Raw genomic sequence first — 19823 nt, forward strand, 5'->3', positions numbered from 1 at the left:
ATTTATGCCACACTAGTGAACTGATGCCTAACATGGGGATTCAAGCCATACCCCTCAATTCAGAAGGGCCCGAAGAGGCACTCCCTTTTGGCAAAGGGCAAGATGGTGGCAGAGCCCTGATTAGCCCAGCCTCCTCTGAATATCTCACATCAGAGGCGCTACTTGAGGCCGTGCTCTCTCACATCGCCCTCCGCAGTACTTGGAAAGCACAGATGAGAAATCTCCACAGGGAGGCTGAATTTCTTTCGTTGTCTCCCTTATCTACTTACTGTAATTGGGGCTCTCATGGTGAAGACCTCTGGACAGGGAGTGGGGTGTCTCAGGATCCAGTCGTAACTAATTACCCCTAATTCCAGTGTTTGGGAGCTAATCTCCACCCTTCATGGACCAGGCTTCGGGACTCGGGATAGCTATGCCCCATCACTTCTGGTTTCATATTTCTGAGCCTCTCGTCAGCATCAGGGTATGTCCTGCAGCCTGCCTATTGTGTGGGCCTGTCCGGGAACCTAGTGGGTGGGGGCACCTCAACAGGGAGGGAGACCCAGACTCTAGAAGCCAGCCAGGTTCAGGCTGGGGTGATATGGTAAACCATGTCCCACTTGCTGACATTTGCCTTATTGCATTGAAGTCTTTTTCTGAAGAGTGAGTAAGTCCCCTAAATCAGGCATATGAGAATTGCTCATAAGCCAGTGAGTCACTAGGGGCAGGGGGGTTAAGAGAGTGAACCCCACAGCTGGGGATGGCTCTGGAACTGTCACTCCATTAATATTCTTTCCATTCATTACACCTCCATTTTTGCCAAGATGAACTTTACACTGGCTTCCAGTGCCAGGTGGGGAATTCAAGCTGGTGGGACTCACTTGCTTCACCCTAGGTCCTGAGAAACACCTCTATTGATTTCCAGCATCCTCTCAGGTGGAGATGTGTCTGAGAAAATAGACACGTCCCCTGTCCTGTTTCCTGCTGCATCTGTGCATGAACCCCTGTGGGTCCATCCTGGCCTCTGGGTTGGGCCTGATGGGGGCGTAAGATGTATAGGCAGCCTCAACCCAGTATCCAGTGTGCTGGCACAAGTCCTGTGCCCCCATACGTCTCCTTGTAAAGGTGGGGACTCTGGAAAAATCTTTCCCCAACTTTGATACCCTGAACAGCTTTAGCTCCTGAAGTCGTTGGTAGTTTATTTTCTGAACACCATTCAGCTCAGGACTGTGCCTCTTTTCCTATTTGCTCAGGTAACTAGGCAGCTCAGAACTAAACTTTGAACCCACCTCTGGCTGATTTATATAGGAGCTTCTGACATGTGTTTTTGGTGTTGACTCCACCTCGTTTATATTAAAGTTTTCCAATTTTATTTTTCCTTTTCTTCCATTTCCTCAGTGACTCAAATAACAACAGCAACGTACCCTTCAAATCCTATTTAAAGATTAAACATAACACCATGTGCTTATGGAATGAGGTGGGTGTAAGAACACAGAGAGAGAAGCCCGTGTGTCGCTTCTCTCCACGCCCTGAAGGATTCATCGATGGGACTGGGATCCCTTGCTTTCTCAATGACTGCCAAAGCCCGTGTTTCTTTTTGGGATAGATTCTGTCCAGAACGCTACCTCATGGCTGAGGCCTGGGCCCCTTGCCTCACCATCTCTGCCACTGCCCTCTACTTTGACCCTTACCAGTGCCCTTCTTTGGGGAACCCTGTCATGGATGCACACATTGCTCAAAGCTCTAGCAGAGCCTCCTGAAGCCCAGGATGTGAAGGATGTGATTTCTCTGTCTAGATAACCTGTTATCTTTCCATCCATTAACACTGAGTACCTGCTAAAATGGGGAATCCAGGAGGAGCAAGGGACACATGGCCACATTCTCAAGGACTTCTTGATTCTGATGACCATTCACGGGCCTTGCTATCCCAGATTGGAGCTGGCCTCCGCAGTTGGACCAATGTCCCCAGCCCGCTCCTCCTTTAGGTTCCAGCTCTGTCCTCTCCTCTCCATGTATGCTTCATGCCCAAGATGCCCAGAATACCAACCTGTGGACATGGCTGCAGTACCTGTGCTAACGACCCAAACCCTGCCTTACATTGCACCTTAGGTGCTCCTCATTTTATCAATACTGTATTTTTAAAAAAATGAATATGCTTACCTCCATTAAATTCTCATCAGAGACCTGTACAGAAGTTTTTATTATCTTCTTTTGCAGATGCACAAAACTGAACCTCAGAGGTACTAAACAACTTTCCCAAGGCTGCATAGCTAGTAAATAGAAGAGCCAGGATGAAGCTATTTCAACGATGTTGTACTCTTCTGAACACTGAGGCTTGCAATAGGTGCTTCAGTTCATTGGGCTTTGGTGGCAATAAAGAGAGTTCCCTCAGGCCACATTAGGGAAAAGTGTATTAAATGCCTTTTGCATTTAAAAGTATATTAAAGTATGCAAAAGGCATTTAATACACAGTTATACTCCATTCCAGCCCCTTAAATATGACAGTCCTGCCTCAGGACTTTTACACATACAAGTCTCTAAATCACCCTTCAACTCATTAACACCCACTGGTCCTTCACAGCTCCAACTTTGATTCCCCAGGCAAGCCCTTCCAGATCCCCAGACTGGGCCAGATGTCCCTATTAGATCTCTCATAGCTCCCTATATCTTTCCTTCATATTTTGCCAAAGTTTAAAATTTATTCACTTATCTGTGTTTATTTTAATGTTCATCTTACCAGGACCATAAGCCCTAAAAGGGCAGGAATTACATTTATTTTATTTTATTTTATTTGGTTTTCACAGTACTGGGGGTTGAACTCGGCAGTTTTCCACTGAGCTACAGTCCCAGACCTTTTTATTTTTTATTTTGAGACTGGGTCTCACTAAGCTGACGAGTCTGGCCCTCCGCATATTGTCTCCTTTACCCCAGGGCTACTTGCCAATCGATTACCCAGATTTGATTAGTTACTGGTACTTCGCTGGTTAGAATCCATGGCACCACATCATCTTATTGGTCACTGATCAGTTTATGGATGGGCTGTTTGGGTCAGATGTCTTCCCTGGGGCCAACCAGTTTCCTCTATGTCAGAGACCTGCTAGCTCAGATTCCCTAAGTGGGAGCTATGGACAAGGCAGTTTGGGGTAGAAAGGGTAGTCTGCGATATACACTTGACTATCTTACCATGTAAAATGCTCAGTTAATGCCCCTTGCTTGAGTGTCCCATAAGAAAGCCCAGGAAAAAGCCTGTAAAACCTTCTGTACCCATCTGGTCCCACCTCCAGTAGCACCCCAATGTGACTTAATTATGGTAACCTAATTTTATTATTGATTGATTGATTGATTGTGCTAGGGATGGAACCTAGGGGCTCGATCATGCTAAGCACATACTCTACCACGGAGCTACAACTTCAGTCTGGTAACCTAATTTAAAATCCTAGCTTATTTGTAGAGGCAGATCAGGTTCTTTTCCTTCTTCCCCGCCCCTAACACATAAACATTTGCTTAAAAACGTTTACAGAAACCAAGAAGCCACCAAATGGGTCCTTAAAAGTAGACCCTTGAAGTATCTGAACACTTCTTATTCTAAATTTCCCAACAATAAGGAGGGAATGTGTTGCTTGGGAAGAACAAACATTCCTGATAGTGAAACCTCAGATATATCACTATGATGAAAAGATGGGAAAAAAATTGATCTCTCATGCACAAGGAAAGAATGGTGGCCTTAGAATCAGGAAATATGGCTGCTGGTGCCAGTTATCCTGGGGAGCATTACTGTTTGGGTCTGAAAGGAGAGATGTCCCTAAAGACAGCATGTATGTATATGAGGGTAAGTGTAGGGATTGCGGGAGTTATGGGATAATTATGGGGGTCTGAGAAAAAGTTCCCTAATGCCCCACAGATACCAGGCTGGAAGTAATTGCAAAAGGTCATGGAGTTCTGTCTCGCGCTTCAGAAAAACCACCTCCAAACTCACCCAGAATTACTGTTTCCAATCAAAAACCAGAGGAGGGGGAGGCAGATTATGCTTCAGGGACTTTGCATATGATTTTGCATTTAAGATGTACAAGAACCCTGCAATATGGATATTGTTAGTCTCATTTTATGGGTGAGAAAAAGAAAGGTTATCCCTCCCTGCCAAGGTCATACAGCTATAGCCTGAGTGTTAGAGCTAAAATGCCTCACTTGCAATGGACACTCAAGGACATATTCTTCCCCTACACTATACTATTTTTCAGGAAAGGATATTCAAAATCTTCTCAGTATGTGCCTCCATTATCTACACCCCTTATACATGGTTATGAAATCTGTTTATTCTTTTTTTTAGTACTAGGTATTGAATCCAGGAGTGCTAAATCACTGAGCCACATCCCCACACTCTTTATTTTTTATTTTGAAACAGGGTCTTGCTAAATTGCTTAGGGCCTTGCTAAATTGCTGAGGCTGACTTTGAGCTTGTGATCCTCCTACATCAGCCTCCGGAGTCTCTGGGATTACAAGTGTGTGCCACCACCCTGGCGAAATTGGTTTATTCTTTAGAGTGGAAATTCAAGTGATCTTGTTATAAAAGTTCATTATCTTTGCAAACCTTCTCTTCCCACATTCCATTTAGATTTTGGAGCTACATTTCAGGTAGAATGTGGACAAAGTGGGTGTTTACAGGTAATGTCAAACAAGGAATGAAGAAGGGATTAGAGACTGCTAAATCAACAGGAGTTGGGAAAGGTAGTGATGGTTGGTTTGAAGAGTCAATGAACTAGCCGAAGTTGTATTCAAGTAGTACCCCGAACTCTGGGGATATATTTTTATAACCCTGAACTGGATGGAATTCTGGCTTTGTCCCTTGCTAGCTGGGTTGACATGGATTAACTATTTCATATAAATATCAAGTTTTAACTGGACATTTATACACCTGTCATCCCAGTAGCTCTGGAGTCTGGAGTCTGAGACAAGAGGATCCCAAGTTTGAGAGCAACCTTAGGAACTCAAAAAAAAAAAAAAAAAAAAAGGACTGGGATGTAACTCAGTGGTAAAGGACCCTTGGTATAAAATAAAGGGAAAGAAAAAGAAAGAAAGCCAGCCAGCCCGAAGTTGAATCTACTTTGTGCATTCAGGTTTGAAGAGTGAATGTGATGGGAAATAATTGCCTAATATGAGGTTGAGGACACAGTATGTCCTCAGTGAACCATGGTTGTGATTATTGATGGCAATAATTGCAGCAGGAGACTGAGGATGGGCAACACAGATGGGCCTTCTGTTGGGAAGCCGGTAGTGGAGAGGAGTCAAGCTTCAGGGCCTTGCAACCATCCCCCCTTTGCCACTTCCTTTTCTTCTCTCACCTGTCCCTTTGTGGACCTTCTTCAGACCTCACTCACCATTTCAGTTCCTGATTTCAGGATTCCTTATTAAGTGCCCTGTACCTATGCCTCCCCTTCCGAATGCTATCACAATGGGATTTAAGTAAGGATGCCTGTGATTTTTTTTAAAAAAACTCAAATTTATTGAGGTGTAATGTACATACAATAAAAATTCACCCCTTTTAAGTTTGAATTCTGGCAAATGCTTACATATAGTCAGGTAACACCACCACAATCAAGATAGAGACTGTTTTAGTTAGCTTAAACATTTCCCTGTGCCCTGCCTATTCACTTCCCTCTCCCTACCCCAGCCTCTGGAAATGACTGATTGGTTTTCCTTTATTATAACTGAGCCTTTCTAGAATTTTGTATAAATGGGATCATACAGTAAATAGGTGTTTCAGTCTGGTTTGTTTAACTTGGTTGTTTCTCAATGTATTAGGGTTGAGAGTCCAATAATTCATTCCTTTTTAATGCTGTAATAGTATTTCAGAGTAGGACATGACCCTGTTGACCTGTTTTTTTCCAGTTTTTGGTTAGTATGGATAATCCTGCCACAGACATTCATGGGCATATTTCTGGTCACATGGTAAGTGTGTATCTAATTTTGTAAGAAATGGCCACACTGTTTTTCCAGTGGTTGTGCCATTTTGTAGTCCCGTGAGTCATGAAAGAGAGTTCCAGTTGTTCCATATCCTAGCTGGGACTTTTTTTTCTGTTTAGTCATTTTAGTAGTATTATAATGGTACCTCATTGGATATTATTTTTAAGTTTGCATTTCATCATTGCCAATATTATTGTGTATATAGATAGGCATTCGTATATCTTCTTTGGTGAAGTATTATTGAAAATTTTCTTTGAAAAAGTAATCTGTCATATTAAGTTTCAAGAGTTATTCCTAGATATATGTCTATCCTTATGTAACTGGTGTTCCATTGAACATATTTCATTGATCTCAGTAAACTATCCTTCTACAATTGCCATGCTATCTTGATTACTGTAGATTTGTAATAAGTTTTGGCAGGTGGGGCAAAGAGCAAGTTTATTTGATGAACATCATCCAAGAGAGACCAGATGGGAAAGGGGCCATGACAAGAGAGGCTAGAAAGCCTCCAGAGCCACACACAAATCTCACACAGCGTGTGGCATGGACCTTGGGGATATGGAGAATGTCCTCAGCCATTCAGCACCATCCGGATGAGCTCTTCATGATTGGTACAACCAGTGCTGTCCTCATGGCCCTACCACCAGCATCTCCACTTCTTCTGTCATGGTACCACCACAGGTACCACAATGGTACCTGTTTTCTTCCTTATCAAATACCCTAAGGCCTTCAGCATAACCCCCATAGATTTCCTAGTCCTTGTTCTTAGCTGCAGTCTACAGCACGGACTGGAAGTAGTCAAAGTCTAGCACCTTCGCATTCACCTCATCACTCTTGAGATTTCTCAGAACCTTGAGCACATTGGTGTTTGTGGGGTTCTGTGCAGGTCATTGGATCCCCACATTGGCTGTATAGGATCTTGCCATCACCTGTTTGGTCAAGCAGCTGGAAGGCTTCTTTGAATTCGGTGGTTGAGTCCTTGGTGAGGTCACATATCTCAACTGCTCAGGTGTGCAGGACCTGTTCCTGCAGTAGTGACCTATCCTGTTGTGAAATCAGAAAATGTCAGTCCTTCAACTTTTTATTCTTCTTTTTATTTTAGTTATTCTGGGTCCCTTGAATTTTCAAAATCAATTTTAGTATCAACTTGTTAATTTCTGCTGAGAATTCAGCTGGGATTTTGATATAGTTTCTGTTGAGACTGTAAATCAATTTGAGGAATATTGCTATTTTTTGGTGTTTTTTTGTTTTTGTTTTTGTTACTAGGGATTGAACCCACGGTTGCTTAACCACTGAGCCACATCCCCATCCCTTTTTATATTTTATTTAGAGACAGGGTCTTGTTAAGTTGTTTAGCAACTCACTAAGTTGCTGAGACTGGCTTTGAACTTGCAATCCTCCTGCCCCAGCCTCCCAAGTCAATGGGAAGTATTGCCATCTTAACTGTAAAGTATTTTCATTTATGAACATGTGATATCTTTCCATTTATTTAGAACTTCTTTAATTTTTTTTAAAGTACTTTTTGTTTTCAGTATACAAGTCTGTACTTTGTGTGTGTGTGCGCGCGCACTCTATTGCTGAATCACATTCACAGCCAAGTCTTGGACTTCTGTTGTTTAATGATTCCTAAATCATTTTATTTTTTATTTTTCCTGAGAAGGTGGGAATCAAATCCAGGGCCTGTGTATACTAGTTAGTGCTTCACCACCAAGCTACATCCCCAACCCCAAAGTATTTTTGATACCATTTTAATGGAATGTTTTTCTTAATTTTATTACGAGGATTAATTTTTGAATGTTGATCAAACCTTGCACTTCTGGGATAAACCTCATTTTACTGTGATGTATTATCCTTTTTTTCTTAACACATTTCTCAGTTTGATTTGCTATTATTTTGTTAAATATTTTTGTATTTGTGTTTATGAAGGGTATCTTTCTCTAGTCTTTTCTTGTGATGTATTTGTCTGATTTTAGTATTAGGATAATGCCACCCTCATAAAATGATTGGGGAGTATTAGTTCTTCTTCCAGGTTATAAGAGAGTGTATTGAATTGGTATTACTTCTTCCTTTAATGTTTATTAGAACTTACCAGAAAGTCATTGGGGCCCGAGGTTTACTTTTTGTGAAGGTTTTTTTTAATCAATAAATTCCATTTCTTTAGTAGATAGAGAGCTATTCCTATAACTTGTTTCTTCTTGAATGAGCTTTGGTAGTTTGTGTCTTTCTTTTTCATTTCATTGAAGTTGTTAAAATGTTTTAGCATAAAATTGTTAATATTCCCTTGCTATCTTTTTAGGATCTTAGGGTATATAGCGGTTTCCTCTGTCTCATACCAGACAGTCAAAATTTTTTTCCTTGCTTTTCTTCCTAATCAGTCTGAATAGAAACCTACCAGTTTAATTTATATTTCAAAGAACTAGTTTTTGGTTTCATTATTTTTTTTTCTGTATTATTTGTCCATTTTCTACTTCATTGATTTTCATTCTTGTCAATTTTTCCTTCTTCCTGTTTACTTTTGGTTTAATTTACTTTTGTAGTTTCTTAAAGTTGATTTTTATATTTTTTTCTTTTCTAATATATTTAAAGCTATATTTGTAATAGCTATTATTTCAATCTTCACATTTTTCTTTAGGTATTCCATGAATGTTGATAACTTGTGTTTTCATTTTCTTTCAATTCAAAATGTGTTCAAATTTCCCTTGTAATTTCTTTTTTAATCTACTTGATTAATTTTTTTTTTTTTTTTTTTTTTTTTTTTTGGTATTGCAGATTGAACTCAGAGGCGCTGAGCTATATCCAAAATCTTTCTTAATTTTTATTTTGAGACAGGGTCTTGCTAAGTTGCTGAGTGAGGTTCCTGCTAAGTTACTGAGGCTGACCTTGAACTTGGAATCCTCCTACCTCAGCCTCCTGAATTGCCAGGATTACAGGCATTAATTGCCACTAGACCTGGATAGTTAATTTTTGTTTGTTTGTTTGTTTGTTTGTTTGTTTGTTGTGCTGGAAATTGAACCCAGGGCCTTATGTTTGTGAGGCAAGCACTCTACCAACTGAGCTGTATCCCCAGCCCCACCCATGATTAATTTTTAAAGGAGGATTTTTCAGATATCCTTCTGTTATTTATTTCTGGTTTAATTCTGATGGTTAGGGAATATACTTTGTATGATTTCAATCCCTTTGAATTTATTGAGATTTATTTGATGGCCCAAAATATGTTGATGAATATTTTAGGTGCACATGGAAAACAATGTGTAATTGACTGCTTTGGGGTTTGACATTATGAAATGTCAATTAGGTCAAGTTGACTGATAATGTTGTTCAAGTTGTCTACAGTCTTATTGACTTTCTGTCTACTCTTCTGTAAGTTGCTGAGAAAAAATTGTATTCAACTAAAATTGGAATTTACCTCTTTGAGATCTATCAGTTTTTGCTTCATGTGTTCCAAAATTCCATTAGGCCTGGTATGTCCTCTTGATGAGTTGACCCCTTTATTATCATGAAATGTCCCTCTTTGTCCCAGGTAATCCTTACTACGTTGTATATATTGCCTAGTATCAGTTTCACAACTCTGGCTTTCATTTGATTAGTGTTTACATGATATATCTTTTCATTTGACTTTGAACCTGTCTATATTTAGAGTTGTTTTCTTGAAAAGAGCATATGGGAGTGTATTAGTCAGCTTTTTGTTGATGTGGCAAAAAATATCCGAGAAAAAACAATTTAAAGGAGGAAAGATCTATTTTGGCTCACGATTTTAGAAGTTTCAGTCCACGGTCAGTTGGCTCTATTGCTGTGGGCCTGTGTTGAGGCAGAACATCATGGTGGAGAGGGTGTGACTGAGCAGAGCTGCTCACTTCACAGTGGCCAGGAAGAGAGAAAGAGAGGGACCCGGATAAGATATGGTTCCCAAGTGCACACGCGCAAGGACACAACGTCTTCAACGAGGTCCAGCTTCCTGCCATCCGCAACACCTCCCGGTACCATTCAGCTATGAAGCCATCCATGCGTTCGCCTGTTGGTGAGGTCAGAGTCCTCATGATTCAATGACTTCCCCCAAGCCCACCTCTGAACATTGCTGCACTGGGGACGAGTCTTCAACACAGGAGCTTTTGCAGGGCATTTCAGATCCAAACCATGACAGCAGGGTCTTGCTTTTCTGGTTCAATCGATTTTTTAAAAATAATTATTCTATTTTATTTTATTTATTTCACTCTGCCACTGAGCTACAGCCCCAGCCCCTCAATCTATCTTTTTAAAATTGCCTTTAATATAACCGCGGATATTGTTGAATTTCAATCTACCATTTTACTCTTTGTTTTCTATTTTAACCCTCTGTTTTTTTGTGCTGTTTTCCCTCTTTATCCGCCTTCTTTTGGATAAATTGAGTTTTTAAAAAAATAAGGTCATGTTTTCTCTACTGCTGGCTCATTGGCTACACCTCCTTTGCTGGTGTTGTTTATATTTTGTTTTGTTATGTTTTGGGTACTGGGGATTGAAGCCAGGGGCACTTTACTTTTTAATTTTATTTTTTTAGTTTTTAATTTTTTTATTTTAAGAGAGGGTCTTGCTAAGTCATTGGGGCTGACCTTGAACTTCCAATCCTTTTGCCTCAGCCTCCAGAGTACTGGGATTACAGGCACGTGCCACCACATCCAGATTGTTGTTATTGTTAATGATTGAGCTAAGATTTAAAATATACTTCTTTAATTTATCACTATGTTCAAATAAGTACCATTATTGTGCTCTGTGAATAGTGCAAGAATTTTTGATGGTGTACTTACGTGTCCCCCTTCCTTGTCTTTGAGCTATTGTTGCAATTCATTTACTTTGACACATGCTACAAACGCCATAATAACTTGTGATTTTTGCTTTAAACAGTGAATTGTCTTTTTTTTTTTTTCAGGTCTGGGACTGAACCCAGGGCCTCACACATGTTAGGCACAGACTCTACCACTCAGCTATAGCTCTGGCCTCTAATTATCTTTTAAATAAAATTTGAAAATGAGGGAAAAACTTTTCTAGGTCCTTGATTTCTGTTACAAGGGGCTGTCCCAGGGAATGTGGGGGGTGGCCTTGCTGCTGTATCTTGGGGTGATATCCAGTGAGAAGTCCCTGAGTCCCCAGTTGCCCACTCTGGGTCACGTGTCCACTTTGGTTACTGCCCACACAGTGGTCAGGGCTGGCACAGCTCCATGGATGGGCCTCCTTCTCAGTCTCCTTTTCTTACAGGTGCCTGCAGCCAAGGACAGCTATGATATGACCTTAAGCTCCTTTTCAAGGGTACAAGACATTGGCCTTTATGCCAGAGCATTAGTAATCATGATGGCTCACATTTATTTGCTCTTTCTATATGCCAAGCCCCTTGCTAAGCCCTCTGTGAGCTTTTCTTCTTAATTTTCACTGCAACCTGATAAGGTACCTATAGCTACTACCCTTTTGTACAAATGAGAAAGTGAGAAAATGTAAATAAATTGTTCAAAGTCATGTGGCAAGATCAGTAAGGGAGTGAAGCTTTGGTTCTCAGTGGTCTCACATCAGGGCCAGCTACTTTCTAAGTACTAGCCCAGGGATATTTTGAGGTCTTTTACTAGGGATTGAACCCAGGGGGACTTTTCCATGAGCCACATCCCCAGCTTTTTTTTTTTTTTTTTTTTAATTTTAATTTTGAGACAGGGTTTCTCCAAGTTGCCGAGGCTGGCCTCAAATTTGTGATCTTCTGCTTCAGCCTCCTGAGTCACTGGGGTTATAGGCATGTACCACAAAGCCCAGCTTGATGTCCTTTTTCTTTCATTTCTTTTCTTCTCTTTCTTTCTTTTTATTTTCCTTTTCTTTTCTTTTCTTTTTTTTTTTTAATTGGTATTGGGGATTGAAATCAGGGGCACTTAACCACTGAGCCACATCCCCAGCCCTTTTTGTATTTTATTTAGAGACAGGGTCCCACTGAGTTGCTTAGCCCCTTGCTAAATTGCTGAGGCTGGCTTTGAACTCACAATCCTCCTGCCTCAGCCTCCCAAGATGCTGGGATTACAGGTGTGCATCACTGTGCCTGGCTTGATGTCCTCTTAACATGCACATCTCTACCCATGTTATTCACTTGAGGGACCCTCATATCTCCCTGTTCCATTCTGCACATTAGTGTATTTGGCTAAAGCACATGCCCTGTTGGTCAGTGTGGTTCACAGGCAAGAGCACTGGACGGGGAGTCAGGGTCCTCTGTTCTCAATCTGGTTCTGTCGTTTACCAGTCATATCTCTTTAGACATGTTATTTAATATTTCTAGGCTTGTAGTTTCTCAATAGGAAGGTAAGGGGATTGAGTTAGATAACCTCAAAGCCTCCTTCAAGTACCAACATCCTGAGTCTGTGAATTAGTGGCCTTGCTGATAGGGAGCTAATAATTACCTAACCTGGCAGGACAGCTAAGATTTATTTACCTTCATAATATTTATCAAAACCACAGAGCTTAGCCGCTCACTTTATGCTCGTATATCTTCTCTGGCTTCCTGTTTATTCCAAAGGTTATCTTTTCAAACTGCCCTTTGGGCTTATAAAATCTCCTTTGTGTTCACTGCATATTATTAAGTGGACAAAAAGCTGGTTATAAAACTTTGTGTATCCCATTTTATTAACAACAACAAATGTGCATGTAGTCTTATATGTATAATACATATATTATTATTAATATGTAAAACTGTATATGTTATATAAAATAATATTTTAATGGAAAGATAACATAAACTATGAGTATGTTTATGATGATATTTATGTAACCTGAAAGAATCTACATCAAAATATTAAAAACGCTTTTTCTGAATGGTGAAATAACTGATGATTTAAGTTTTCTTTCTTATTTTTCTTTTCTTTTTTGCTTTTTTTCTTTGCTTCTGTTTGTTTGAGATGGAGTCTCAATAAGGAACTCCTGAGCTCAAAAGATATTCCTGCCTCAGCCTGCTGAAAAACTGGGACTACACGTGCCGCTAACATGCCCAGCTTTATTTTATTTTTTTGACTTTCATAGCTTTTGCCCAGAAGAATCGTTCCTGTGTTTATTACTTATTGCTTCGAAATAATTAGCTCAGAAGCCAATAAGTAATTCCTTTGGAATCTCCATACACTCTTTAACCTTGTTTCTGGTGTCTTCTCCTGGGTTGTTTGCTTGTCTCTCTGTCTTCAATAAGGAGACTTTGTGGGGTGGGTGCTATAGCCACATGAACAGGACATCCTAATCTCTGGGGGATCAGCCCTCTCTAGCCCCAGCTTTTCATCCCCCCCACTTCCCTCGCCCCATCACCTGCTTTCCTGTGTTTTTCTGCCCGTTTTTCTGCCCTGCGTCACTGTGGACCAACATCTCCCCCAGCTGTTCCTCCCACTTCCAGTTTCTCCCTCTATAATCAACCTTGAGCACTCCCAGTACTCATTCATTCATTGCTAATTATGCATAAATCAGGACAATAATGGAATAAATGTGTTAGAGTTGAGGCCTGAGTTTCAAGTTCTGAATCTGCTCTAGGTATTTCAGGATGAAAAATTCTTGGAAAACTGTAAAGATTGGATCAGTGGGAAATATCATGACCAAGGCCCCAGAACCCCTTGGGGGAATGAGGAGAAGGAGTCTCTCTAAGGAGAATCTCCTTGGAGTTGTTGGAGAGGCTAGAGGTTAAATGCAAAGAATGAGAGGAGGAAGGAAAGCAGAAGTCATGACCCTGGGCCCTGAATGACCAGATTCAGCAGAAGAGGAAGAGGAGTCAAGTATCTCCATGGGGCTGAGGCCCAGGTGACAGAAATATTGGTATTGTCACTCTGTTTATCAATCCATCTACTCATTCATTCTACAAATACACACCAAGCATCTGCCACTTACCACATTTTGTTTACATTCTTTGGGAGAAAGAGGAAAAGGAGGAAAACAAGTATATACAAGATCATTCCTGAAGGAGTTAAATGCCATGAAGAAAATAAAACTGCCTTGTGTGTCAGAGAGACCTGGGGAGGTGACGTTGGTACTGACCCATCATTAGTTGAAACAGAAGTCAAGGCTGGTCTGAGGAGGAAGACAATGATTTCCCTGGCATAGCTACTGATTCAGAGATGCTGAGATTCACCACCTGTTGAAAGATCTCACCCTCCTTTCAAACTCAACATCATATCCTCTGGCTCAGAAACTTCTAGTGGGTTTCCACTGCCCTCTGGACAAGATCCCAGATCTTTAGCTTGAAGGCACTGAAGGGCCTTCAAGATCTTGCCCAGCCTGCCTGTCTGCCTGCCCTGTCCTCAGGGGAACTTTCAACTTTGACTGTGGTGGGAGCCTCACTGTCTTCTATTGGGCTGCGTCCCTTTGCGCCTCCAGACATAGGTCCTTGGGATGTTTCCTGAGCTCTCCAGTCCACAACTGTCCTGCCTGCCCTCTTAGATTGCCTGTGAGTAGGTGGCCCCACTAAGGGAGGGGCTGACCCCTCCAAGATCCTCTCTGCTGGATTTGCTCTGCACCCTTGCCTACAGAGACCCATTGAACGGCTTTACAGATCGACTTCGAGATGAAGACATGCAACTACATCTTGGATGAAATGAAGAAGGAAAGACAAAAGAAGAAGAACCCAGAAAAACAGAGTTCTCCTGGAGCCATGAGACACCAGAATTCAGCCAAAGTCAAAAGTGTTCAGAAGAAACCAACAATGAATCCATTCAGTTTTCTAAAAGAATGAACCAGTGAGTTCTAGAATTCTCCCTATCCCTCCTTCCTAAAGAGAGGCAGAGTCCTAGGTTCTGAAATGGTGGTGCCACCAGAGTGATCCACCACCCCTCTCTCCAAGACTTCCTTCCTCAGGGTACCCATCTTGTCAACATTTCCTCCTTTTAGCCTCTGGGGCAACAGAGCACCTGCGTTTGCCCATCTGAAATGCAGGACGATGGGGGATCGCCTGTCCCTGTCTTTCCCTGCCTCTTCAGGACTGATTCAGTTCTGAGGCTCAGCTTCTGGTACTTGGAGGCCAGGATGTCTGGGCAGTGGGAGGTTAGGGGAGGGACACGTGATTGTCACGACGGGTGCTAGGGATGAAAGTCAATACCGTAAACACATTCATCATGACTCTCCTTCTGCCTGTCTTTCATCTGGGGAATCTCAAAGCCCTGGACAAACGGTAATTAATTTTCACAACAGCTTCCACATGAGGGGTGCCTGCCAAGGGCCAGGGGGTGTGTCCCAGTATCCCTCCCCCATCCTTTCCTGCTCACTCTGAGCCCCGGCCCGCCTCAGGGGGAAGATGCCAGGTGGATAGGAAACTGGGTCTTAGACTCCTTCCCAGGACCTGCCTAGAAGGCTCCAGGGCCAGAGGGAGACTCCTCCCAACTAGCCTCCCACCCTTGCCCCCTACCCTGCTCTCCAAGAGGATGACTAACAATGAACCAGGCAGGAGTGGGAGCATTTCCTGCCTTCAAGGCAGGCAGGGGCGAAATAACCAGTTAGTTGACTCAGCAGGAACCACATGGCTCCAAAAATACAACTGCCGGTGCCTGGTTCTGCCTGTGCCTGGTCCTGGTCCCACCTCCTGCTCCCTTCGCCCTTTGGACACAGTCACCTGCTGCTCTTCCTCCACTTGAAATGATTTTTGCTTTTAATGCTCCTTGTAGAACAACTCTAAGCTTATTGAAGAAAGCTTCATGGAAAATATATAAAAATATAAAAGAGAAATATTTTAATAATTCCATAATTTTACTATTTCCTGAATAACCACTACTGAAATTTTGTATTCCTTTATATTTGTCTCTGTTTTTTTTTTTTGTTTGTTTTCATTTAAATATTAATATATACTCATGGAGAAACAATCATACACACACACACACACACACACACACACACACACACAGGACAGAAGGCTATAATGTGAAAAGTCAAAGTCCAGCCCCATTTTCCTTCTCCCACCCAGAAGGAAGCCACTGTTCAGAGTTTCTTGTGTATTCTTCCACAAATGATCAGTTACACCTACAAGCATGTGTGTGCATACTTGTTTGACTTGACTGAGGTCATACTGTATGAATAATTTAGTCTCTTCTTCACATGAAAATATTCTAGGCCATCATAAACACAGGTTTAACTATTTTTATTGAATGCCTACCATTTTTATTACGTCGATATGCTATAGTTGACTTAACTTTTCCCTACTGTGGGACATTTTACGCAGCTGAGGGGCAGGAAGAAGGAATTGAGTTAAAGAGTGTTGGGAGAAGAAGGCAGCAAGCGAGGCTGTACTGAGTGCCTACTCTGTGCCAGCCATTTTCACACCTTCTCTATCGATTGTAAGAGAGTTAAAAACTACACCACCCTGCAGATGAGGAAACTGAGGTTTGCAGAGGTCAAGGAGGAATTTGCTTATAGGCAACAGAACCAGGGTTATAAGCAAGGTTGATCAACTCCAAAGCCCACTGCTGCTCTACTTGCCAAGAGGTCTTGGAGAAGTCCCAGGGTTTATGGTTGCACATTGCTTGGCTGGGAAGGGGACAGCCCTTCATTCATTCACTTGCTCATTCACTCTAATTACATTTATGTCCCAGGCATCACAGACTCAGGTGGAAAAGACCTAGTCCTTGTTCTCTAAAAGTTTGTAGTTGCATGGGGGCAGATACGTAGACAAACTGTCACCACCAGGCATAGCAGAGGGACATGCAAGGGGTCTAAACAGCTCTTCCTCTCCCAGACTCCACAGGTCAAGGAGGGCTCCTGGGGAAGGAGGGCTTGTGCTGAGTCAGTTCTCTGGCACTAGCCAGGAAGTGCCAGGGAGGTTGACCTGCCTCTGTGTCTCTCCTCCCGGGGTCAATCTGCACCCGACTCACTGGAGGCCGGGGCTGACTCCTCCCTGGCTTGGGTTTTGCCCCCGGCTTCCGGCTCTTCACAAAATGACTTTCCAGGTTCCCACAGCAGGAGGATGGATGGGGGGGTCACTAACTTCTGGGAATATTTTCAAGAAAATATTTCCGGTTTGTTTTCTAGAAGTTCAGGAAATGCTAATCATACTTTCGGGGAAGAATGGGCAACTTCGAGGACTGGTTAAATGCCCGAGGTCTGATGGACAGATTTGGATAGGAATCCTGCTTTCCGGCTGGGGATGTAGCTCAGTTGGTAGAGTGCTTGCCTGTCAAACACAAGGCCCTGGGTTCAATCTCCAGCACCACAATTAAAAAAAGAAAAAGGAATCCTGTTTTCGCTGTTGCTCTGGAATACTGGAGAGAGCTGATAATGCTCTCAGTGACCAAGTCCAAAAATAGACCCCGACCATCTTAAACAAAGAAGGGAATCCACTGTAGTAGAATTGGCAGAGGTCCAAGAGGGGATTGACTTGAGAAAGGGGCAGAAATTAAGGCAACCATGGAGACCCAGAGCAGAAGGAGATACAAAGCCATCATTTGACCCAAAAGGGTGTAGTCAGGAGGTTGCTGTGCTGCAGCTAAATAGCACAACAAATAGGCCCAGAAGCCCAGGCCTCAAGGAGGCACATCTGACTGATTAAGCCCTGGTCATATGCCAACTCCATGGCCAAAAGCTAGAGGGTACAGATTTGCCCCTGGTCCTGAGTGGTAGGAGGTGGGGGCTCCCTTCCTCTAAGCTTAAGCACCAGAGAAGTCCTGTACCCTGGACAGGGTGCTTTGGGTCCTGGAGAGCCAACAACTCAATATCAAGGACATGCCCTAACACCTGTGAGTCTTTTAAAATAGAGACAATAACAATGTCCACCTCAGGGAAGACTTTAAAAAAAAGTGCTTAGCATAGTGTCAGATACTCAGTAAAACCACTGTCAATACAGTGGTGTTTCTGGCTGATCTGTTTTCTATATATCAGTTATGGGTCAGTTTTGGTTCTTTAGTTATAACCTGCCCCCCTTTTGAACAGCTGTGATTAGTCCCATATACACAGTGGGTACCCTACCAAATAGCATATGCATTTCCTTATATTATTACAGATTCTTTGTAATCATCACTCTTATCAGCTATAAAACATACTGTGGGATTTGATGGGGAGAGGTAGTATGTATTTATACATTATGAGCATTTTTTCAAAAAAGATTTTTAGATTCTAGAATGCTTCTCTGAAATACCCATTGAGGCTTAACGCACATGGTTTAAGCACTTGCTCCTAGGTACTGTCCCTCAGTTCTGATGCAGGTCAGGGGCATGACCCGCCTGGATGCTCACACCTCCTTGTGTTTTGAGGGGGGACTTCCATGCCACCAGGAGCATAAGAGCCAGTAGTTCCACTGTAACCCTGACAACATGGTCTGCCCACTACTTTCTCACATTCCCAATACGCTCAACCTCTGATTAGGCTGGGGTGGTTTTTCCTGCCTGTGAAATTACCTGCCATTAGTGTAGTGGAAAGTGCCCTAGCATTGCCTTTTGCTGGCTTGGGACTTGGGGCAATTTTCTTACATTTCTCAACCTCCTCCATAAAACAGAGTTGTGTCAACTTTCTGGTATCAAAGAGAGCCATTTAAAGGGATCTAGCTAGCAAGTCTTTTCATCTTTCTTCTTCCAGAGTTCCATATTCTTCCCTTCTCCTCCCTGACATGTCCCCCACCCCGACTCAGCCCCCACCAGCCTCCTTGCATGGACACGTCGCTGGCTAAGTTCCAGGAAGTGACTCTGCCTTAGGACTGGCCCTCTTGGAGCAGCTGGACAGTCAGGTGACCCGGTTCCCCACTGGGTGACTAAAAAGTCAGTGATGCTGATTATTTGGACTTCCTGGGCAGGGCTGCCAGCCACTGATGGGGTTTTAGGAGCAATGATAATTAATATTTTGCAGTGTGTGATTCCAATCACCTGGCTAAGGAAGGGGTCCCACCCTGAGCAGGGAGTGCTGTGTGAACTGCCCTGGTTACATTCCCATGACAGCAATTGTGCCATGGGCACCTGGGCTTAGCCAGGTGGGGCAGACAGGCAATGCCCCCAGCCTTGTCTAGGGTTTGGATAGGCAAGCTGGGCAGAGCATATGGCCCTAAATCTGCCCTGGGCCTGCCCCCGGACCATGCACTGGATGTTTAGGCCAGTAGTGTGGGAAGGAACTGACCAGGGCAGAGAGGGCATCTGATGGGGGAAGGAGAAATGAAATCATCCTCCCCCAACCCACACCTTCCCAAGCACCATGAGAACTCAAAAGACTCCAGTGGCTCGGGAGCCTAATTGTCCACCTTTTTCATTTTGTGAAGAAGAAAACTGAGGTCTGAGCAATGTGAATTGCTTTAACCCCAAGTTTCTGTGAGAAATAGCCAAATGAGGGGAGGCTGGGACTTTTGAAAGCACTGTGCAGGACATTGTGCTTTGAATGTGATTTCAATGACTCAGAAAGGCTCTCCCACCCCCAGGCCTTCCTGGCTTCCAGCTCCCGAGTTCCTCCTTACTCCTTTAACTTTACGGCTTTGATATCCATCAGAAGTTACCCTGACGGGAATCACTTTCCACAGTAGTTAGAAGTAGCTTCTGTTCCTTTTCCCCAGAGAGGGATGGAGAGTAGGGAAGCAGCACACACAAAACCTCAGGAGGCAGGACTCCTCACAGGGCGCCGTGGGCAGGTGGTTTTCAGCATTCAGTGTGCTTGCACTGCAATCTCCTGTAACCTTCTCAATGATGGGAGTAGGTAGGAGAGATCTTGGCTGACATTCCCACTTAGCAGAGGAGGAAATGGAGGCTCAGAGAGGTTCAGTAACTTACCCAAGGACACATAGCTCGTAAGTGCCCAGGTAGGTTTGAAATCATGGCACCTAGCTGCTCTTCAACAACCCAGCATCAGAGTGTGTGTTAGTACTTTTGTCAAGTGGTTTATAAAAAGTATACAAGCAAGTCCGCATTCCAGTTTTGAGAAGATTTGGAGTAATACAGTGTACAATGATTGCCTTCTTT

The 19823-nt window shown here is 42.9% G+C and overlaps 1 pseudogene; it reads right to left on the bottom strand.

The window, feature by feature from the left end:
* Positions 1 to 6511: 6511 nt before the first annotated feature.
* On the bottom strand, positions 6512 to 9944 carry LOC124985794 (myosin light polypeptide 6-like; annotated as a pseudogene).
* Positions 9945 to 19823: the final 9879 nt, after the last annotated feature.

This window comes from Sciurus carolinensis, chromosome 5, assembly GCF_902686445.1.
Source record: "Sciurus carolinensis chromosome 5, mSciCar1.2, whole genome shotgun sequence".
Lineage (NCBI taxonomy): Eukaryota > Metazoa > Chordata > Mammalia > Rodentia > Sciuridae > Sciurus > Sciurus carolinensis.